Raw genomic sequence first — 25,614 nt, 5'->3', positions numbered from 1 at the left:
ACTGTGTATTCAGGACGGATGCATATTGGGAGGAAGGGTAATTATACCACAACCAGTACGTGAAGCCATGTTAAATGAATTACACCTAGGACATCCAGGGATTACTACAATGAAAAGTCTAGGAAGAAGCTATATATGTGGCCGGGAATTGACAATGACTTGTAATTAACTGTTGTTAATTGTTACAGTTGTCAGGAAAACCGCAAATTACCAGCAGAAGCACCGTTACATCCATGGGAATATCCGAGCCATCCGTGGTCAAGAATACACATAGACTTTGCAGGACTTTCATGAACAAATCATTTCTAATCATGGTTGATGCGTATTCAAAATGGATAGACATACACGTCATGAATTCAACAACATCCGAAGATACGATTGCAAAACTTCAGCAAACGTTTGCAACACATGGATTATGTGATCTCATTATTAGTGATAATGGAGTCGCATTTACTAGTAAGGAATTCGCCGATTATGTGAAATCAAATGGAATTGAACATCGCACTTCCGTGCCGTGGCATCCAGCCAGTAATGGTTGTGCTGAACGAGCAGTTCAGAGTTTCAAAGAAGGTATGAAGAAAATCAAAGAAGGAACTGTCCAGGAAAAATTGAACCGTTTTCTTTACAACTACCGTATAACGCCACAAACAACGACAGGATTGGCACCGTCAGAATTGTTGATGAAAAGGAAACTCAAGTCACGTCTAGATTTAGTTTTTCCTAATATCGAAAAGCGATTTCAGGAGAGACAACAAAAACAAAAATACTATCATGATAAGAAATCTGTGAACAGACAAATTAATGTAGGACAGGGAGTATTTGCCCGAAATTTCGCAATTGGTTCTCAGATTAAATGGATTCCAGGAGAAGTTATAAAACAATCAGGACCACTTTCATTTCATATTAAATTGCAAGATGGACGTGTCATTCGGAGACATATTGACCACATCAGAGTACGAAACTTCGATTGCACAAACAACGAAAATGAAGAAAAATGTGACAATGACAGTGATTTGTTTGAGCCAGAAATAACTATACCGATAAGTACTCCTGAGACCGAACAACTGCAAATCGAGAAACCGTCAAATATGACTGAACAAATGGAACCACGCTATTCGAAGTGAATAAGAAAAGAACCGTCGCATTTAAAGGATTTTGTGTTGAAATAAATGGTTGATTTATTAAGAGGCATAATAATCCTCACAACCGTTAGTAGTGCATTAAGTACTTCGCAGTGCATATGTGTACATATCAATTAGTATAAAAAATAACAACAAGACCAGTGCGAACATTTTAATATTTATTTTCATAGTAGGACATTATAGTTTCAGTGCAGACAAACTTTAACGAATGAATCTTTCTGATCTGACATTTTTATTTGTTTTCAAACTGATATGGACTTATTAATCAGTAGCCGTGAAAAGATCTTAATTTTCTGTAATTGAGTTAATTTGTTTTTAATTTGTTAAAGCCGCTACATGTACTTCTTTTAGTTTACCAATGAATTGAGCAAGTGCTGCTTGAGCGTCTATTGTGTTCTATGAAAGGTTGACACTACATGTTGTGTGTTATGTGTGTACCAATGATATGGACAAGTGCTGTTTTTGTATCTATTCTGTTATATGAAAGGTTGCAATACACGTTTTATATTATTTGTGTACCAATGATCTGGGCAAGTGCTGTTTGTGTATCTATTGTGTACCAATGATCTGAGCAAGTGCTGTTTGTGTATCTATTGTGTTCTACTAAAGGTTGAAACTACAGGTTGTATATTATTTGTTTGCCGATGATCTGAGCAAGTGCTGTTTGTGTGTCTATTGTGTTCTATGAAAGGTTGACACTACATGTTGTATGTTATGTGTGTATGAATGATATTGGCAAGTGCTGTTTGAGTGTCTATTGTGGTCTATGAAAGGTTGACACTACACGTTTTATATTATTTGTGTACCAATGATCTGGGCAAGTACTGTTTGTCTATCTATTGTGTTATATGAAAGGTTGACACTACACGTTTTATATCATTTGTGTACCAATGACCTGGGCAAGTGCTGTTTGTGTATATATTGTGCTATATGAAAGGTTGACACTACACGTTTTATTTTATTTGTGTACCAATGATCTGAGCAAGTGCTGTTTGTGTATCTACTGTGTTATATGAAAGGTTGCCACTACACGTGTTATATATTTGTGTACCAATTATCTGGACAAGTGCTGTTTGAGTATCTATTGTTTTATATAAAAGGTTGACACTACACGTTTTATATTATTTGTGTACTAATGATCTGGACAAGTGCTGTTTGTGTATCTATTGTGTTATGTGAAAGGTTGACACTACACGTTTTATATTCTTTGTGTATCATTGATCTGGGCAAGTGCTGTTTGTGTATCTATTGTTTTAAATGAAAGGTTGACACTACACGTTTTATATTATTTGTGTACCAATGATCTGGGCAAGTGCTGTTTGTGTATCTATTGTGTTATATGAAAGGTTTACACTACACGTTTTATATTATTTGTGTATTAATGATCTGGGCAAGTGCTGTTTGTGTATCTATTGTGTTATATGAAAGGTTGACACTACACGTTTTATATTATTTGTGTACTAATGATCTGGGCAAGTGCTGTTTGAGTATCCATTGTGTTCAATGAAAAGTTTACACTTCATGTTGACTGTTGTATATGTAAGTAAAGTTTGATTACTTTTTGGCTCTTTTTTATATACATTTTAGTATTAGCATGTGTGTACAGTTGTTTTTTGTATCCGATGTAGTTGACGAAATCTTGTTTAGAATTGTGTAGGGGTATTTACATAAGATGTTCTTTTATGTTGTCAAAAATGTAGTTTTAATTAACTTGTTTTCTAAAAAAAAAAATGAAAATTACAGGTTGTGAAAAATTGACACCAGATCTATAGATCATACAGCATTATATTTATAATCGACTGTTGTTTGTTTACTGTTCTTTTGCGTTCTTTTACTATTCTTGTTGGTTTGACCAAGTCAAAAGTGTTAACTGTTATTGGTTTGTTTCGTTGTGAGCAAGTTTCGTTATATTTTGAGTAAAGTATTCTATGATTACCATTTTGTTTATACTTGTTTTTATTGAATTTTTGTCTGGTTGAAACAAAGTTTTGTTTGTTTACTGCTGTTTTAAATGTTTTTATTGGGATTTTTACTGAGCATGCGTTGTTTGTAAAATGTTTAATTGTTCTCTCTGGTCTGAACAATTGTTTTTGTTGACCCTTTTTTTTTAGTAGTTCTGTTTTGGTCTGAGCAAGTGTGGCTTGTTTACTGTTGTTTTTTCAAATGTTTTGTGTTCCTCTATTCTGTTCATAGCACGTGTTGGTTCTTTATAGTTTCCATTTAAGATTTATGTATCGATTATGTTTCAAGTTATATGTCAGTGTGGTAGTGTAACCTATTATAGATTGTATCAACATCTAAATACGTTCGTCTTATAAAACATGTTATGATTTTACAGGATAAGGCGGCATTCAAAATTTCATCTTTTTTTCATAATTCAAAGAATATATGTTTTACTTTGAAATTGTTTAATCAGGAATTTCTTTTACTTCTAGCAACGATATTCAGCATCAATCAATTAAATAATCTGTATTATTCTGTATTATCAATTCTTCCTTGTTTAAACATTTCTATTTTAATGGGGAAATGCAAAGAGTAAAAACATAAAAAATAAAAGATAAAAGATATACCAGAAAACAACATTTCTAAATTTGAAAATAGATTCCGTCAAGGCGTTTTCATGTTAATGAACGGACACTGTTGGCAGTCGCACAACAGCCCGCCATACATCCCAAATTCATAAAACGATTTCGAAAATCCAGTTGAAAGTGTGAGTTCTTAGACGTCACAAGTTTTTATCTTAATAGAATACCCGACCCCATTCGACTGAATTCATATAATCATCAGGAAAATACAAAATAGAACATATTTTTTTTCAATTTTGAAACGGACTAAAATCTTGTCCACTACTTTCAGCTGTGCCATCTACTGTGTCATCTAAACCACAAGTTGCATCAAACATTTTGTATTGCTTTTGTTGAGATAATTTAAATGTCAAATTTAACCTTAACACATCTCTGTTTTTTAAATTTGTCATGACAACCACTTTTTAACTTACATGTAGGTGCACTTGCCAGAACAACAGCAGAAGCATTCCCTAACCTTCCATCTAATGATTTTGCTGCCACTCTGATGGCATATGACTGTTTCTCCAATCCTGTAATTTCTGCAACTCTGTAAGGACCAATGTCAATAGACTGCCAACTGTCTAAATTTTCAAAGTCCCACGGGCTGTAAAAGATCCGATAGCCAGACACAGGGACTTTTGGTTCCTTCCATGTGACCCGGATGGTCTTCCAACTGCCTCTACTAACAACAATCCCTTGTGGTAGTGCAGGGGGCACTGAAAAACAATCCAAAAAATCTTACAATTAAGGAACACATTTTTCATAAAAGCTTCAATATGATGCCAAAACTGGCACTTAGAAAAGTACTGTTCAGGTTTTGCAGTTTACAAAAAAATTGTCAAGTGCATAGACAGCTATATTAAACAGTGTTCATTTGAAAATGAGTAAATAAATAATCTTATCTCAAATGCTTTCCCCTGAGAACAAAAGTACCTATATTTATTTATACTTACCCACAAAACTTTTAGTTCACTGCACTTAGTGTGGGTGTTTACTTATTACATTAACAAGCACTATGTACCATACATTATATTATATTACAAAACATATCTTATAGATCTCTAAATAATCAACATTTTGCTTGAAAGGAAATAATACCAAAAAGATATAGTATTTCTGGCTTTGTAACAAAATATCACATGCTTAAAAAACAACTATATGCCTATATTGCCCCTTGTCCTTAACATCTATATGCCTACATCTCCCCTTGCCCTGAACATCTAAATGCCTACATTGCCCCTTGCCCTGAGCATCTATTTGCCTATATTCCCCCTTGCACTGAACATCTATATGGCTATATTGCCTTTTTTACTGAACATTATTAACCTATTGCCCCTTGCCCTGAACATCTAGATAGATATAGGAAGATTTGGTATGAGTGCCCATTAGACAACTCCCAAACCAAGTCACAATTATAAAAGTAAACCATTATAGGTCAAGGTACGGTCTTCAACACAGAGCCTTGGCTCACACCGAACAACAAGCTATGAAGGCCCCCCAGAAAAACAAGTGTAAAACCATTCAGAGGGGAAAACCAACTGTCTAATCTATATAAAAAACGAGAAACACTTATGAACCACATAAACAAACGACAACTACTGAACATCAGATTCCTTATGCCTACATCTCCCCTTGCACTGGACATATATATGTCTACATTGTCCCTTGCCCTGGACATCTATATGCCTACATTGTCCCTTGTCCTGGACATCTATATGTCTATAGTTATCAAAGGTACCAGGATTATAATTTAGTACGACTGACGCGCGTTTCGTCTACATCAGACTCATCAGTGACGCTCATATCAAAATATTTATGAAGCCAAACAATTACAAAGTTGAAGAACATTGAGGATCCAAAATTCCCAAAAGTTGTGCCAAATACGGCTAAGGAAATCTATGCCTTGAATAAGAAAATCTTTAAATTTTTCGAAAAATTTAAACTTTTGTTAACAGGAAATTTATAAAAAAAAATGACCACATTATTGATATTCGTGTCAACACCGAAGTGTTGACTACTGGGCTGGTGATACCCCGGGGACGAAACGTCCACCAGCAGTGGCATCGACCCAGTGGTGTAAATAGTTATCAAAGGTACCAGGATTATAATTAAGTACGCCAGACGCGCGTTTCGTCTACATAACACTCATCAGTGACGCTCATATCAAAATATTTATAAAACCAAACAATTACAAAGTTGAAGAGCATTGAGGATCCAAAATTCATAAAGTTGTGCCAAATACGGCTAAGGAAATCTATGCCTGGAAAAAGAAAATCCTTAGTTTTTTGAAAAAAAATAAACTTTTGTTAACAGGAAATTTATAAAAAAAAATGACCACATTATTGATATTCATGTCAACACTGAAGTGTTGACTACTGGGCTGGTGATACCTTCGGGGACGAAACGTCCACCAGCAGTGGCATCGACCTAGTGGTGTAAATAGTTATCAAAGGTACCAGGATTATAATTTAGTACGCCAGACGCGCGTTTCGTCTACATAAGACTCATCAGTGACGCTCATATCAAAATATTTATAAAGCCAAACAATTACAAAGTTGAAGAGCATTGAGGATCCAAAATTCCAAAAAGTTGTGCCAAATACGGCTAAGGAAATCTATGCCTGGAATAAGAAAATCCTTAGTTTTTCGAAAAATTTAAACTTTTGTTAACAGGAAATTTATAAAAAAAAAATGACCACATTATTGTTATTCATGTCAACACCGAAGTGTTGACTTTTGGGCTGGTGATAACCTCGGGGACGAAACGTCCACCAGCAGTGGCATCGACCCAGTGGTGTAAATAGTTATCAAAGGTACCAGGATTATAATTTAGTACACCAGACGCGCGTTTCGTGTACATAAGACTCATCAGTGACGCTCATATCAAAATATTGATAAGCATTGTCCCTTGCCCTGAACATCTATATGTCTACATTTTCCCTTGCCCTGAATATCTATATGCCTACGTTGCCTCTTGCCCTGAACATAGTGATGCCTTCATTGTTCCTTGCCCTTAACATTATTAGCCTACATTGCTCTGAACATCTAAATGCCTACATTGTCCCATACCCTGAACATTATAAGCCTACATTGCCCCTTGCCAATGTGCGTAAATGGCATGTGTAGATGATGATGATAGAGGTTACCCAGCGGCAAAAACAGCAAATACTAAAATTAAAGTCTTTGGTTTGATCTGAGCAAGTGCTGTTTGTATATCTTTTTTGTTTTTTAAAAAGGTTGATACTACACGTTGAATAGTATGTGTGTACCAATGATTTGAGCAAGTGCCGTTTGTGTATCTATTGTGTTCTACGAGAGGTTGAAACTACACTTCGTATGTTATTTATGTTCTAATGATCTTGACAAGTGCTGTTTGTGTATATATTGTGTTCAATGAAAGGTTGACACTACAGGTTGAATTTTATTTGTGTGCCGATGATCTGAACAAGTGCTGTTGGAGTATCTAGTGTGTTCTATTAGAGGTTCACACTAACGGTTGTATGTTATGTGTGTACTAATGATCTTGGCAAGTGCTGTTTGCGCATCTATTGTGCTCTACGAAAGATTGACACTACATGTTTTATGCTATTTGTTTACCAATGAATTGAGCAAGTGCTGCTTGGGCATCTGTCGTGTTCTATGAAAGGTTGACATTGCACATTGTATGTTATATGTGTACCAATGATCTGAATGAGTGCTGTTTATGTATCTATTGTGTTCTATGAATGGTTAATACTATGTTGTATATGTTGTTTGTGTACCAATGATCTGAGCAAGTGCTGTTTGTGTATCTGTTGTGTTCTATGAAAGAATAACAGTATATGTAATATATTGCTTGTGTATCAATTATCGGGGTAAGTGCTGTTTGCGTTTCTATTATGTTCTACTCAAGGTTGACACTACACGTTGTATATTTTTTGTGTACCAAGGATCTGAGCAAGTGCTGTTTGAGTATCTAGTGTGTTCTACTCAAGGTTGACACTACACGTTGTATTTTTTTGGTGTACCAAGGATCTGAGCAAGTGCTGTTTGAGTATCTATTGTGGTCTATGAAAGGTTGAGACTACAGGTTGTATGTTATATGTGTACTAATGATCTTGGCAAGTGCTGTTTGAGTATCTATTGTGTTATATGAAAGGTTCACACTGCAGGTTGTATGTTATGTGTGTACTAATGATATTGGCAAGTGCTGTTTGAGTATCTATTGTGTTATATGAAAGCTTGACACTACACGTTGTATATTATTTGTGTACTAATGATCTGGGCAAGTGCTGTATAAGTATCTATTGTGTTCAATGAAAGTTTTACACTTCATGTTGACGGTTGTATATAAAAGTAAAGTTTGATTACTTTTTGCCTCGTTTTTTTTTTGTATATGTTTTAGTCTGAGCATGTGTTGTTTTCGTGTTTGTTCAGTTGTTTTTGTATCTTATGTGGTTGACGAAATTTTGTTTAAAATTGTGTAGGGGTATTTACATAAGATGTTCTTTTATGTTGTCAAAAATGAAGTATTAATTAACTTGTTTTCTAAAAAAAAAATTAAAATTACAGGTTGTGAAAAATTGACACCAGATCTATAGATCAAACAGCATTATATTTATAATCGACTGTTGTTTATTTACTGTTTTTTTGCGTTCTTTTACGTTTTCCATTTAAGATTTATCTATCGATTATGTTTCAAGTTACATGTATATGTCAGTGTGGTATTGTAACCTATTATAGATTGTATCAACATCTAAATACGTTCGTCTTATAAAACATGTTATGATTTTACAGGATAAGGCGGCATTCAAAATTTCATCTTTTTTTCAGAATTCAAAGAATATATGTTTTACTTTGAAATTGTTTAATCAGGAATTTCTTTTACTTCTAACAACGATATTCAGCATCAATCAATTAAATAATCTGTATTATTCTGTATTATCAATTCTTTCTTGTTTAAACATTTCTATTTTAATGGGGAAATGCAAAGAGTAAAAACATAAAAAAATAAAAGATAAAAGATATACCAGAAAACAACATTTCTAAATTTGAAAATAGATTCCGTCAAGGCGTTTTCATGTTAATGAACGGACACTGTTGGCAGTCGCACAACCGCCCGCCATACATCCCAAATTCATAAAACGATTTCGAAAATCCAGTTGAAAGTGTGAGTTCTTAGACGTCACAAGTTTTTATCTTAATAGAATACCCGACCCCATTCGACTGAATTCATATAATCATCAGGAAAATACAAAATAGAACATATTTTTTTTCAATTTTGAAACGGACTAAAATCTTGTCCACTACTTTCAGCTGTGCCATCTACTGTGTCATCTAAACCACAAGTTGCATCAAACATTTTGTATTGCTTTTGTTGAGATAATTTAAATGTCAAATTTAACCTTAACACATCTCTGTTTTTTAAATTTGTCATGACAACCACTTTTTAACTTACATGTAGGTGTACTTGCCAGAACAACAGCAGAAGCATTCCCTAACCTTCCATCTAATGATTTTGCTGCCACTCTGATGGCATATGACTGTTTCTCCAATCCTGTAATTTCTGCAACTCTGTAAGGACCAATGTCAATAGACTGCCAACTGTCTAAATTTTCAAAGTCCCACGGGCTGTAAAAGATCCGATAGCCAGACAGAGGGACTTTTGGTTCCTTCCATGTGACCCGGATGGTCTTCCAACTGCTTCTACTAACAACAATCTCTTGTGGTAGTGCAGGGGGCACTGAAAAACAATCTAAAAAATCTTACAATTAAGGAACACATTTTTCATAAAAGCTTCAATATGATGCCAAAACTGGCACTTAGAAAAGTACTGTTCAGGTTTTGCAGTTTACAAAAAAATTGTCAAGTGCATAGACAACTATATTAAACAGTGTTCATTTGAAAATGAGTAAATAAATAATCTTATCTCAAATGCTTTCCCCTGAGAACAAAAGTACATATATTTATTTATACTTATCCACAAAACTTTTAGTTCACTGCACTTAGTGTGGGTGTTTACTTACTACATTAACAAGCACTATGTACCATACATTATATTATATTACAAAACATATCTTATAGATCTCTAAATAATCAACATTTTGCTTGAAAGGAAATAATACCAAAAAGATATAGTATTTCTTGCTTTGTAACAAAATATCACATGCTTAAAAAAACAACTATATGCCTATATTGCCCCTTGTCCTTAACATCTATATGCCTACATCTCCCCTTGCCCTGAACATCTAAATGCCTACATTGCCCCTTGCCCTGAGCATCTATTTGCCTATATTCCCCCTTGCACTGAACATCTATATGGCTATATTGCCTTTTTTACTGAACATTATTAACCTATTGCCCCTTGCCCTGAACATCTAGATAGATATAGGAAGATTTGGTATGAGTGCCCATTAGACAACTCCCAATCCAAGTCACAATTATAAAAGTAAACCATTATAGGTCAAGGTACGGTCTTCAACACAGAGCCTTGGCTCACACCGAACAACAAGCTATGAAGGCCCCCCAAAAAAACAAGTGTAAAACCATTCAAAGGGGAAAACCAACTGTCTAATCTATATAAAAAACGAGAAACACGTATGAACCACATAAACAAACGACAACTACTGAACATCAGATTCCTTATGCCTACATCTCCCCTTGCACTGGACATCTATATGTCTACATTGTCCCTTGCCCTGGACATCTATATGCCTACATTGTCCCTTGTCCTGGACATCTATATGTCTATAGTTATCAAAGGTACCAGGATTATAATTTAGTACGCCAGACGCGCGTTTCGTCTACATAAGACTCATCAGTGACGCTCATATCAAAATATATATAAAACCAAACAATTACAAAGTTGAAGAGCATTGAGGATCCAAAATTCCAAAAATTTGTGCCAAATACGGCTAAGGAAATCTATGTCTGGAATAAGAAAATCCTTAGTTTTTCGAAAAATTTAAACTTTTGTTAACAGGAAATTTATTTAAAAAAATGACCACATTATTGATATTCATGTCAACACCGAAGTGTTGACTACTGGGCTGGTGATATCCTCAGGGACGAAACGTCCACCAGCAGTGGCATCGACCCAGTGGTGTAAATAGTTATCAAAGGTACCAGGATTATAATTTAGTACGCCAGACGCGCGTTTCGTCTACATAAGACTCATCAGTGACGCTCATATCAAAATATTTATAAAACCAAACAATTACAAAGTTGAAGAGCATTGAGGATCCGAAATTCCAAAACGTTGTGCCAAATACGGCTAAGGAAATCTATGCCTGGAAAAAGAAAATCCTTAGTTTTTCGAAAAAAAATAAACTTTTGTTAACAGGAAATTTATCCAAAAAAAAATGACCACATTATTGATATTCATGTCAACACTGAAGTGTTGACTACTAGGCTGGTGATACCTTCGGGGACGAAACGTCCACCAGCAGTGGCATCGACCCAGTGGTGTAAATAGTTATCAAAGGTACCAGGATTATAATTTAGTACGCCAGACGCGCGTTTCGTCTACATAACACTCATCAGTGACGCTAATATCAAAATATATATAAAACCAAACAATTACAAAGTTGAAGAGCATTGAGGATCCAAAATTCCAAAAAGTTGTGCCAAATACGGCTAAGGAAATCTATGCCTGGAATAAGAAAATCCTTAGTTTTTCGAAAAATTTAAACTTTTGTTAACAGGAAATTTATAAAAAAAATGACCACATTATTGTTATTCATGTCAACACCGAAGTGTTGACTTCTGGGCTGGTGATAACCTCGGGGACGAAACGTCCACCAGCAGTGGCATCGACCCAGTGGTGTAAATAGTTATCAAAGGTACCAGGATTATAATTTAGTACACCAGACGCGCGTTTCGTCTACATAAGACTCATCAGTGACGCTCATATCAAAATATTTATAAAGCATTGTCCCTTGCCCTGAACATCTATATGTCTACATTTTCCCTTGCCCTGAATATCTATATGCCTACGTTGCCCCTTGCCCTGAACATAGTGATGCCTTCATTGTTCCTTGTCCTTAACATTATTAGCCTACATTGCCCTGAACATCTAAATGCCTACATTGTCCCATACCCTGAACATTATTAGCCTGCATTGCCCCTTGCCAATGTGCGTAAATGGCATGTGTAGATGATGATGATAGAGGTTACCCAGCGGCAAAAACAGCAAATACTAAAATTAAAGTCTTTGGTTTGATCTGAGCAAGTGCTGTTTGTATATCTTTTTTGTTTTATAAAAGGTTGATACTACACGTTGAATAGTATGTGTGTACCAATGATCTGAGCAAGTGCCGTTTGTGTATCTATTCTGTTCTACGAGAGGTTGAAACTTCACTTCGTATGTTATTTATGTTCTAATGATCTTGACAAGTGCTGTTTGTGTATAAATTGTGTTCAATGAAAGGTTGACACTACAGGTTGAATATTATTTGTGTGCCGATGATCTGAACAAGTGCTGTTGGAGTATCTAGTGTGTTCTATCAGAGGTTCACACTAAAGGTTGTATGTTATGTGTGTACTAATGATCTTGGCAAGTGCTGTTTGCGTATCTATTGTGTTCTACGAAAGATTGACACTACATGTTGTATGCTATTTGTTTACCAATGAATTGAGCAAGTGCTGCTTGGGCATCTGTCGTGTTCTATGAAAGGTTGACATTGCACATTGTATGTTATATGTGTACCAATGATCTGAATGAGTGCTGTTTATGTATGTATTGTGTTCTATGAATGGTTAATACTATGTTGTATATGTTGTTTGTGTACCAATGATCTGAGCAAGTGCTGTTTGTGTATCTGTTGTGTTCTATGAAAGAATAACAGTATATGAAATATATTGCTTGTGTATCAATTATCGGAGTAAGTGCTGTTTGCGTATCTATTATGTTCTACTCAAGGTTGACACTACACGTTGTATATTTTTTGTGTACCAAGGATCTGAGCAAGTGCTGTTTGAGTATCTAGTGTGTTCTACTCAAGGTTGACACTACGCGTTGTATTTTTTTTGTGTGCCAAGGATCTGAGCAAGTGTTGTTTGAGTATCTATTGTGGTCTATGAAAGGTTGAGACTACGCGTTGTATTTTATATGTGTACTAATGATCTTGGCAAGTGCTGTTTGAGTATCTATTGTGTTATATGAAAGGTTGACACTGCAGGTTGTATGTTATGTGTGTACTAATGATATTGGCAAGTGCTGTTTGAGTATCTATTGTGTTATATGAAAGGTTGACACTGCAGGTTGTATGTTATGTGTGTACTAATGATATTGGCAAGTGCTGTTTGAGTATCTATTGTGTTATATGAAAGCTTGACACTACACGTTGTATATTATTTGTGTACTAATGATCTGGGCAAGTGCTGTATACGTATCTATTGTGTTCAATGAAAGTTTTACACTTCATGTTGACGGTTGTATATAAAAGTAAAGTTTGATTACTTTTTGCCTCGTTTTTTATTGTATATGTTTTAGTCTGAGCATGTGTTGTTTTCGTGTTTGTTCAGTTGTTTTTGTATCTTATGTGGTTGACGAAATTTTGTTTAAAATTGTGTAGGGGTATTTACATAAGATGTTCTTTTATGTTGTCAAAAATGTAGTATTAATTAACTTGTTTTCTAAAAAAAAATGAAAATTACAGGTTGTGAAAAATTGACACCAGATCTATAGATCAAACAGCATTATATTTATAATCGACTGTTGTTTATTTACTGTTTTTTTGCGTTCTTTTACGTTTTCCATTTAAGATTTATGTATTGATTATGTTTCAAGTTACATGTATATGTCAGTGTGGTATTGTAACCTATTATAGATTGTATCAACATCTAAATACGTTCGTCTTATAAAACATGTTATGGTTTTACAGGATAAGGCGGCATTCAAAATTTCATCTTTTTTTCAGAATTCAAAGAATATATGTTTCACTTTGAAATTGTTTAATCAGGAATTTCTTTTACTTCTAACAACGATATTCAGCATCAATCAATTAAATAATCTGTATTATTCTGTATTATCAATTCTTCCTTGTTTAAACATTTCTATTTTAATGGGGAAATGCAAAGAGTAAATACATAAAAAAATAAAAGATAAAAGATATACCAGAAAACAACATTTCTAAATTTGAAAATAGATTCCGTCAAGGCGTTTTCATGTTAATGAACGGACACTGTTGGCAGTCGCACAACCGCCCGCCATACATCCCAAATTCATAAAACGATTTCGAAAATCCGGAGAAAGTGTGAGTTCTTAGACGTCACAAGTTTTTATCTTAATAGAATACCCGACCCCATTCGACTGAATTCATATAATCATCAGGAAAATACAAAATAGAACATATTTTTTTTCAATTTTGAAACGGACTAAAATCTTGTCCACTACTTTCAGCTGTGCCATCTACTGTGTCATCTAAACCACAAGTTGCATCAAACATTTTGTATTGCTTTTGTTGAGATAATTTAAATGTCAAATTTAACCTTAACACATCTCTGTTTTTTAAATTTGTCATGACAACCACTTTTTAACTTACATGTAGGTGCACTTGCCAGAACAACAGCAGAAGCATTCCCTAACCTTCCATCTAATGATTTTGCTGCCACTCTGATGGCATATGATTGTTTCTCCAATCCTGTAATTTCTGCAACTCTGTAAGGACCAATGTCAATAGACTGCCAACTGTCTAAATTTTCAAAGTCCCACGGGCTGTAAAAGATCCGATAGCCAGACACAGGGACTTTTGGTTCCTTCCATGTGACCCGGATGGTCTTCCAACTGCTTCTACTAACAACAATCTCTTGTGGTAGTGCAGGGGGCACTGAAAAACAATCTAAAAAATCTTACAATTAAGGAACACATTTTTCATAAAAGCTTCAATATGATGCCAAAACTGGCACTTAGAAAAGTACTGTTCAGGTTTTGCAGTTTACAAAAAAAATTGTCAAGTGCATAGACAACTATATTAAACAGTGTTCATTTGAAAATGAGTAAATAAATAATCTTATCTCAAATGCTTTCCCCTGAGAACAAAAGTACATATATTTATTTATACTTATCCACAAAACTTTTAGTTCACTGCACTTAGTGTGGGTGTTTACTTATTACATTAACAAGCACTATGTACCATACATTATATTATATTACAAAACATATCTTATAGATCTCTAAATAATGAACATTTTGCTTGAAAGGAAATAATACCAAAAAGATATAGTATTTCTGGCTTTGTAACAAAATATCACATGCTTAAAAAAACAACTATATGCCGATATTGCCCCTTGTCCTTAACATCTATATGCCTACATCTCCCCTTGCCCTGAACATCTAAATGCCTACATTGCCCCTTGCCCTGAGCATCTATTTGCCTATATTCCCCCTTGCACTGAACATCTATATGGCTATATTGCCTTTTTTACTGAACATTATTAACCTATTGCCCCTTGCCCTGAACATCTAGATAGATATAGGAAGATTTGGTATGAGTGCCCATTAGACAACTCCCAATCCAAGTCACAATTATAAAAGTAAACCATTATAGGTCAAGGTACGGTCTTCAACACAGAGCCTTGGCTCACACCGAACAACAAGCTATGAAGGCCCCCCCAAAAAACAAGTGTAAAACCAATCAAAGGGGAAAACCAACTGTCTAATCTATATAAAAAACGAGAAACACTTATGAACCACATAAACAAACGACAACTACTGAACATCAGATTCCTTATGCCTACATCTCCCCTTGCACTGGACATCTATAAGTCTACATTGTCCCTTGCCCTGGAAATCTATATGCCTACATTGTCCCTTGTCCTGGACATCTATATGTCTATAGTTATCAAAGGTACCAGGATTATAATTTAGTACGCCAGACGCGCGTTTCGTCTACATAAGACTCATCAGTGACGCTCATATCAAAATATTTATGAAGCCAAACAATTACAAAGTTGAAGAGCATTGAGGATCCAAAATTCCATAAAGTTGTGCCAAATACGGCTAAGGAAATCTATGCCTGGAATAAGAAAATCCTTAAATTTTTCGAAAAATTTAAACTTTTGTTAACAGGAAATTTATAAAAAAAAAAATGACCACATTATTGATATTCATGTCAACACCGAAGTGTTGACTACTGGGCTGATGATACCCTCCGGGGCGAAACGTCCACCAGCAGTGGCATCGACCAAGTGGTGTAAATAGTTATCAAAGGTACCAGGATTATAATTAAGTACGCCAGACGCGCGTTTCGTCTACATAACACTCATCAGTGACGCTCATATCAAAATATTTATAAAACCAAACAATTACAAAGTTGAAGAGCATTGAGGATCCAAAATTCATAAAGTTGTGCCAAATACGGCTAAGGAAATCTATCGCTGGAAAAAGAAAATCCTTAGTTTTTTGAAAAAAAATAAACTTTTGTTAACAGGAAATTTATAAAAAAAAATGACCACATTATTGATATTCATGTCAACACTGAAGTGTTGACTACTGGGCATGGGCTGGTGATACCTTCGGGGACGAAACGTCCACCAGCAGTGGCATCGACCCAGTGGTGTAAATAGTTATCAAAGGTACCAGGATTATAATTTAGTACGCCAGACGCGCGTTTCGTCTACATAACACTCATCAGTGACGCTCATATCAAAATATTTATAAAGCCAAACAATTACAAAGTTGAAGAGCATTGAAGATCCAAAATTCCATAAAGTTGTGCCAAATACGGCTAAGGAAATCTATGCCTGGAATAAGAAAATCCTTAGTTTTTCGAAAAATTTAAACTTTTGTTAACAGGAAATTTATAAAAAAAAATGACCACATTATTGATATTCATGTCAACACCGAAGTGTTGACTACTGAGCTGGTGATACCCTCGGGGACGAAACGTCCACCAGCAGTGGCATCGACCCAGTGGTGTAAATAGTTATCAAAGGTACCATGATTATAATTTAGTACACCAGACGCGCGTTTCGTCTACATAAGACTCATCAGTGACGCTCATATCAAAATAGTTATAAAGCCAAACAATTACAAAGTTGAAGAGCATTAGGGATCCAAAATTCCAAAAAGTTGTGCCAAATACGGCTAAGGAAATCTATGCCTGGAAAAAGAAAATCCTTAGTTTTTCGAAAAAAAAAACTTTTGTTAACAGGAAATTTATAAAAAAAAATGACCACATTATTGATATTCATGTCAACACTGAAGTGTTGACTACTGGGCTGGTGATACCTTCGGGGACGAAACGTCCACCAGCAGTGGCATCGACCCAGTGGTATAAATAGTTATGAAAGGTACTAGGATTATAATTTAGTACGCCAGACGCGCGTTTCGTCTACATAAGACTCATCAGTGACGCTCATATCAAAATATTTATAAAACCAAACAATTACAAAGTTGAAGAGGATTGAGGATCCAAAATTCCAAAAAGTTGTGCCAAATACGGCTAAGGAAATCTATGCCTGGAATAAGAAAATCCTTAGTTTTTCGAAAAATTTAAACTTTTGTTAACAGGAAATTTATAAAAAACAAAATGACCACATTATTGTTATTCATGTCAACACCGAAGTGTTGACTTCTGGGCTGGTGATAACCTCGGGGACGAAACGTCCACCAGCAGTGGCATCGACCCAGTGGTGTAAATAATTATCAAAGGTACCAGGATTATAATTTAGTACACCAGACGCGCGTTTCGTCTACATAAGACTCATCAGTGACGCTCATATCAAAATATTTATAAAACCAAACAATTACAAAGTTGAAGAGCATTGAGGATCCAAAATTCCAAAAAGTTGTGCCAAATACGGCTAAGGAAATCTATGCCTGGAATAAGAAAATCCTTAGTTTTTCGAAAAATTTAAACTTTTGTTAACAGGAAATTTATAAAAAAAAATGACCACATTATTGTTATTCATGTCAACACCGAAGTGTTGACTTCTGGGCTGGTGATAACCTCGGGGACGAAACGTCCACCAGCAGTGGCATCGACCCAGTGGTGTAAATAGTTATCAAAGGTACCAGGATTATAATTTAGTACATCAGACGCGCGTTTCGTCTACATAAGACTCATCAGTGACGCTCATATCAAAATATTTATAAAGCATTGTCCCTTGCCCTGAACATCTATATGTCTACATTTTCCCTTGCCCTGAATATCTATATGCCTACGTTGCACCTTGCCCTGAACATAGTGATGCCTTCATTGTTCCTTGTCCTTAACATTATTAGCCTACATTGCCCTGAACATCTAAATGCCTACATTGTCCCATACCCTGAACATTATTAGCCTGCATTGCCCCTTGCCAATATGCGTAAATGGCATGTGTAGATGATGATGATAGAGGTTATCCAGCGGCAAAAACAGCAAATACTAAAATTAAAGTCTTTGGTTTGATCTGAGCAAGTGCTGTTTGTATATCTTTTTTGTTTTATTAAAGGTTGATACTACACGTTGAATAGTATGTGTGTACCAATGATTTGAGCAAGTGCCGTTTGTGTATCTATTGTGTTCTACGAGAGGTTGAAACTACACTTCGTATGTTATTTATGTTCTAATGATCTTGGCAAGTGCTGTTTGGGTATCTATTGTGTTCTACGAAAGATTGAAACTACATGTTGTATGCTATTTGTTTACCAATGAATTGAGCAAGTGCTGCTTGGGCATCTGTCGTGTTCTATGAAAGGTTGACATTGCACATTGTATGTTATATGTGTACCAATGATCTGATTGAGTGCTGTTTACGTATCTATTGTGTTCTATGAATGGTTAATACTATGTTGTATATGTTTTTTGTGTACCAATGATCTGAGCAAATGCTGTTTGTGTATCTGTTGTGTTCTATGAAAGAATAACAGTATATGTAATATATTGCTTGTGTATCAATTATCGGAGTAAGTGCTGTTTGCGTATCTATTATGTTCTACTCAAGGTTGACACTACACGTTGTATATTGTTTGTGTACCAAGGATCTAAACAAGTGCTGTTTTGGTATCTAGTGTGTTCTACTCAAGGTTGACACTACACGTTGTATTTTTTTTGTGTACCAAGGATCTGAGCAAGTGCTGTTTGAGTATCTATTGTGGTCTATGAAAGGTTGAGACTACAGGTTGTATGTTATGTGTGTACTAATGATCTTGGCAAGTGCTGTTTGAGTATCTATTGTGTTATATGAAAGGTTGAGACTACAGGTTGTATGTTATGTGTGTACTAATGATCTTGGCAAGTGCTGTTTGAGTATCTATTGTGTTATATGAAAGCTTGACACTACACGTTGTATATTATTTGTGTACTAATGATCTGGGCAAGTGCTGTATACGTATCTATTGTGTTCAATGAAAGTTTTACACTTCATGTTGACGGTTGTATATAAAAGTAAAGTTTGATTACTTTTTGCCTCGTTTTTTTTGTGTATATGTTTTAGTCTGAGCATGTGTTGTTTTCGTGTTTGTTCAGTTGTTTTTGTATCTTATGTGGTTGACGAAATTTTGTTTAAAATTGTGTATTTACATAAGATGTTCTTTTATGTTGTCAAAAATGTAGTATTAATTAACTTGTTTTCTAAAAAAAAAAATGAAAATTACAGGTTGTGAAAAATTGACACCAGATCTATAGATCAAACAGCATTATATTTATAATCGACTGTTGTTTATTTACTGTTTTTTTGCGTTCTTTTACTATTCTTGTTGGTTTGACCAAGTCAAAAGTGTTAACTGTTATTGTTTTGTTTCGTTGTGAGCAAGTTTCGTTATATTTTGAGTAAAGTATTCTATAATTACCATTTTGTTTATACTTGTTTTTATTGGATTTTTGTCTGGTTGAAACAAAGTTTTGTTTGTTTACTGCTGTTTTAAATGTTTTTATTGGGATTTTTACTGAGCATGCGTTGTTTGTAAAATGTTTAATTGTTCTCTCTGGTCTGAACAATTGTTGTTTTTGTTCTGTTTTGGTGTGAGCAAGTGTGGCTTGTTAACTGTTGTTTTTTCAAATGTTTTGTGTTCCTCTATTCTGTTCTTAGCACGTGTTGGTTCTTTATAGTTTCCATTTAAGATTTATGTATCGATTATGTTTAAAGTTAATACATTCGTCTTATAAAACATGTAATGATTTTACAGGATAAGGCGGCATTCAAAATGTCATCTTTTTTTCATAATTTAAAGAATATATGTTTTACTTCGAAATTGTTTAATCAGGAATTTCTTTTACTTCTAACAACGATATTCAGCATAAATCAATTAAATAATCTGTATTATTCTGTATTATCAATTCTTCCTTGTTTAAACATTTCTATTTTAATGGGGAAATGCAAAGAGTAAAAACATAAAAAAAATAAAAGATAAAAGATATACCAGAAAACATAATTTCTAAAGGAGTAGGTTCAGTAAGACCCCTTATTGGCCTTAAAATATAGCAGTTTTAGAAAATTGTGAAAATGTAGTCGTTAAGGTATTTATTGAATTTTAGAATGCTTCTGCTACATAAGTATGGGCTGTTTTTGATAATATAATGCACATATATCGGGTACTAGCATCATTAAGTCATGCTAAATTACTGAAATCTTCACAATTTTAGCATTTTAGTTAAATTTTAGATGGTTCCCGTCTTAAATGAAAGTGGCCGCATTCGTGTTCATTCACAATATTGAAATGTAAGTTGTATTGTAGTATAATACATAATATATATATAAAGGTTGAGGATGAACACTGATGCGGCCACTTTCATTTTTGACAAAAACCATCTGAAAAGTGACGATTTTTTGCATATTTGATAGATTTTTCATATTTAAGCTTGAATCGGAGCGTTTTCAATTACTTATTCGGTTAAAATCTTTCACATACACTAATTGAAACAATTGAAATAGACACTTAAGTGTTTAAAAAGTGTCTAAAATCTTTCGTTAGATGAACTTGAAAATTGAGGCCGAAATTGGCACTTACCGGACCTACTCCTTTGAAAATAGATTTCGTCAAGGCGTTTTCATGTTAATGAACGGACACTGGTTGGCAGTCGCACGACCGCAAGCCATACATCCCAAATTCAAAAAACGATTTCGAAAATCCAGTTGAAAGTGTGAGTTCTTAGACGTCACAAGTTTTTATCTTAAAAGAATACCCGACCCCATTCGACTGAATTCATATAATCATCAGGAAAAATACAAAAAAGAACATATTTTTTTCAATTTTGAAACGGACTAAAATCTTGTCCACTACTTTCAGCTGTGCCATCTACTGTGTCATCTAAACCACAAGTTGCATCAAACATTGTGTATTGCTTTTGTTGAGATAATTTAAATGTCAAATTTAACCTTAACACATCTCTGTTTTTTTAAATTTGCCATGACAACCACTTTTTAACTTACATGTAGGTGCACTTGCCAGAACAACAGCAGAAGCATTCCCTAACTTTCCATCTAATGATTTTGCTGCCACTCTGATGGCATATGACTGTTTCTCCAATCCTGTAATTTCTGCAACTCTGTAAGGACCAATGTCAATAGACTGCCAACTGTCTAAATTTTCAAGGTCAAACGTGCTGTAAAAGATCCGATAGCCAGACACAGGGACTTTTGGTTCATTCCATGTGACCCGGATGGTCTTCCAACTGCTTCTACTAACAACAATCTCTTGTGGTAGTGCAGGGGGCACTGAAAAACAATCAAAAAAATCTTACAATTAAGGAACACATTTTTCATAAAAGCTTCAATATGATGCAAAAACTAGCACTTATAAAAGTACTGTTCAGATTTTGCAGTTTACAAACAAATGTCAAACAGTGTTTATTTAAAAATGAGATACAGAAGGACAATTATAGTAAATAAACAATTTTATCTCTGATGTTTTCCACTGAGAACCAAAGTACATATATATTTATTTATACTTATCCACAAAACTTCTAGTGCACTGCACTCAGTGTGGGTGTTTACTTATTACCTTAACAAGCACTTCTATCATACATTATCTTATACTAGTATTACAAAACATTTCTTATAGATCTCTAAATAATCAACATTTAGCTTGAATAGAAATAATACCTAAAAGCTATAGCATTTCTGGATTAGTAACAAAATATCACATGCTGAAAAAACATCTAAATGCCTACATTGTCCCTTGCCCTGAAGATCTATAATTATTATGTCTACATTGCCTTTTGTACTGAACATTATTAACCGATATTGCCCCTTGCTCTGAACATCTATACAGATATAGGAAGATTTGGTATGAAAGCCCATGACACAACTCTTCATCCAAGTCAAATTATAAAAGTAAACCATTATAGGTCAAGGTATGGTCTTCAACACGGAGCCTTGGCTCACACCGAACAACAAGCTATAAAGGCCCCCCAAAAAACCTAATGTAAAACCATTCAAACGGAAAAACCAACTGTCTAATCTATAATAAAACGAGAAACGCTTATGAACCACATAAATAAACGACAACTAATGAACATCAGATTCCTGATGCCTACATCTCCCCTTGCCCTGGACATCTATATGCATACATTACCCTTGCCCTGAATATCAATATGTCTACATTGTCCCTTGCTCTGAACATATGTATGCCTACATTGTCCCATGCCCTGAACATCTGTATTCATAAATCGCCCCTTGCCCTGGACATCTATATACCTATGTTGCCCATTGCCCTGAACATCTACATGTATATGCCAGCATTTCTCCTTGCTGTGAACATCTATATGCCTACATTGCCCCTTGCCCTGAACATATGAATGCCTACATTACCCTTGCCCTGAACATAATTATCCCACATTGTCCCTTGCCCCGCACTTCATAAGCTTATATTGCCCTGAACATCCTTATATCTACATTTTTCCTTGCCCTTAACATTATAAGCCTACATTGAACTGAACATCTATATGCCTACATTGTCCCTTGCCCCGACATTATTAGCCTACATTGTCCCTTACCCTGAACATTATTAGCCTGCATTGCCCTGAACATCTATATGCCTTAATTGTCCCTTACCCTGAACATAATTTATTAGCATACATTGCCCTTAACATCTATATGCCTACATTGTCCCTTACCCTGCATATTTTTAGCCTACATTGCCCTGAACCTCTATATGCCTACATTGTCCCTTATCCTGAACATTATTAGCCTTCATTGCCCCTTGTCCATGTGCAGAAATGGCAAACATTCCCATGGGTAGATGATGGTGATGATGGAGGTTACGCAGCGGCAAATTAATATGCATATTCAGAACGACAACATGTTAATACAATATGAAAATTAACCCTGCTTTTACTAGACCGACACACTGAGCCGGGTTATTAACGTTCTAGTTCACAAAGTAACAGTCTACAGGAAGACATGTCACGTTACCTGGCCTCATTATTCGAGCCGACCTGTCTTTACTCTTACTTCTTTATGCCGCGTATTTAGCGGAGAAGCAGCAAAAACTAATATCAAAGTCTTTGATTTGACCCGATCGGGGTTCGAACTAACGAACTCCTGCACTCGAGGCAAAAACGCTACCATGAGACCACCGAGGCGTTTCACGTGTGTAGAAATGGCAATTAAACATGCTAATGTGAAGAAGTGGAAAACATCCAAATGTGTAGAGATGGCAAGAATCCCTATGTGTAGAAATGGAAAACATCCACTTGTGTAGGAAAGGCAAACATCGATCCACATGTGTAGAAATGACAAGGGCATTTGTGTACCAAGCTTGCCTTCTGTTTATCAAAAGTTTCTAGAGGTAAACATTGTTAAAGTTTGGTTTTAATGATCAATTAACAAAATGAATTTTTATTTTGGGACATTTTACACAAGTTACAACAAATGTTGTTCGAATACCTATTTCCATCATTTCTGTGTTAATTTTTCTCAAAAATAGAAGATAAAAATATCAAATGAAAACAGTAAAAGCTATAACAAATAGACATATAACATCTTACATAAAAGCTGCTGTATACAATTACTTTCTTGTTCACGCTTTTCATCTGTAAATGTTTAAAAAAAAAAAAAAAAAAAAAAAAAAAAAAAAAAAAAATCTTTGACAATTTATACAAAAGCACACATTCAATTCAATTTGGCAAACTATACATGTTGTAGTTCAAAAAGTGTGTTTACCCTTAAATCACAAAAACTAAGTTATAAAAAACAAATCTTTAAAAAAAGATTGCAAAATATAAATTGTATACTGTTCTCTAACGTGCAATTTCCAATCTAAGTTTTCAAATAAATACAGTACTGTCAATTTTTACTTATCTTTTGATAACAGGCACAAATCAATTTTGTTAATAACCAATTGTCTAAAACATGGATGTATAGTCTGCTTATAACTGCAGAAAAACAGCTATCATTTCACAGATCATTATAACCCTACATCAAACTGTTTAAAGTATTTAATAACAGGTATTATATAGTTAAATTATAATTATATTGTTCTCGATTGTTCTCGATTTAGAAAATGAAATGTCATCAATTTGTTTTCCATTGAATTTCAATTTTCTTCCAAATGTTTTTTTTTCTCGAAACATCCAGGGATCGTTTCAACCATTAAAAGAGATTTCTGTCAGAAAAGTTCTTGAAATCTGTTTAGACTATCTAAATCTTGTCAGCTAGGCTATGTTCTAGATAAGACAGAAACTATGTATTTTCTTTACTTCTTCCTAACTTTATTTCTAATTGACATATGAAGTTTAATTTTTCTATGCTAAACAATGTAGGATCATATCAATTTTCATGGAAATACGCTTAAGTGACCAATTAGCTTGACACTTATTTTAACTCCAAATTAACATGTAATTATATAGATGTTTTTCATTCTCAAGCATTCTAACTTACATTTAAAGCATATCTTGACCCACAGAAATAAAAAGTGCATGACCTTATTGTGTGACTCTAAAGTATAAATAGTAGTCTAAGAGTTTATAGTATATCATGTCTCTATTATATAGATTTTTTTCCTATTTTGATATAAATCAGATTTTTTTTCGGAAAAAGTACTTCTTTGCTTATTTCTATAAAACATTTTTACACAATAGTTCCTTGTGTTTTTTGTCACACAATTTTGTCCTCAAAATTGGTCATGCCATAGCTTTAACTGTTCTTCATTTTTTAATAATATTTTCTAAAAGTCATCCCGATAAAAATCCCAAAGTATATGAATACTAACATAACTATGTACAATCTTTATATACACCAATAGGAAAATAAATAAAATTCCTATTGACCCCTTATCCATCCTCTCTAATATAAGTATCTACCTTAGTGTTACTTCAAAACAGATGCTGAGTTTCTTGTTTTTATGATGATAGATATTTTTACAACATTAACACTTGCACTTGATCCATGATAACTTGCATAATTTACATAAGCAATAAACAAACAACAGTTGGCTACAAAGAGGGGCCATACTTAATTCAAAAGAAGTTAAATACTACAGAAATATAGAAAAATATACAAAATAGAAGTAAACCCGTATGAGCCCCAACCCTTGCAATAACAATACATTACAAAGTATCTTAATTTCTGTAAATCATTTAGTATGTTTGTTCAGTTATTAAAACTGATGTCTGATTTTTCACTAATATTTCTGTAATACTAAAATAAGATAAAAGTTATAACCCAATCCAAACATTCATATAATGAAATACATGGAAATAATATCATTTAAATGCAAAAAAAATCTTAATTTAGAACCAAGATAGTTATAATGTTACAACACAAATTATATTTTGGCACAAAACCAATATTTTGTTTACGTGTGTCTGTTTGTATAAAAATTGGATATATATCTCACCTAAAAAAAAAACTCAAAAATAAAACATTCACAGAAAGTTTGTCTCACTTACATTTTTGTGATAAAGTTCCTGTCCAACTAATTATTACTATCAAAGAAAACAAGTATATAACTGATAGCTTCAGATCCATGTTGAAATGCCTGTACTGGTATCCTGTTGATGT

General features: G+C 34.3%; 1 pseudogene; it reads right to left on the bottom strand.

The window, feature by feature from the left end:
- LOC143078569 (cell adhesion molecule DSCAM-like) overlaps window positions 1-25,614 on the bottom strand; it is a 61,838-nt pseudogene extending 36,224 nt beyond the window's left edge.

Source organism: Mytilus galloprovincialis, chromosome 6, assembly GCF_965363235.1.
Source record: "Mytilus galloprovincialis chromosome 6, xbMytGall1.hap1.1, whole genome shotgun sequence".
NCBI classification, from domain to species: Eukaryota; Metazoa; Mollusca; class Bivalvia; order Mytilida; family Mytilidae; genus Mytilus; species Mytilus galloprovincialis.
Note: the sequence above shows the minus strand (reverse complement) of the source record. Positions and strands in the feature narration are given on the sequence as shown.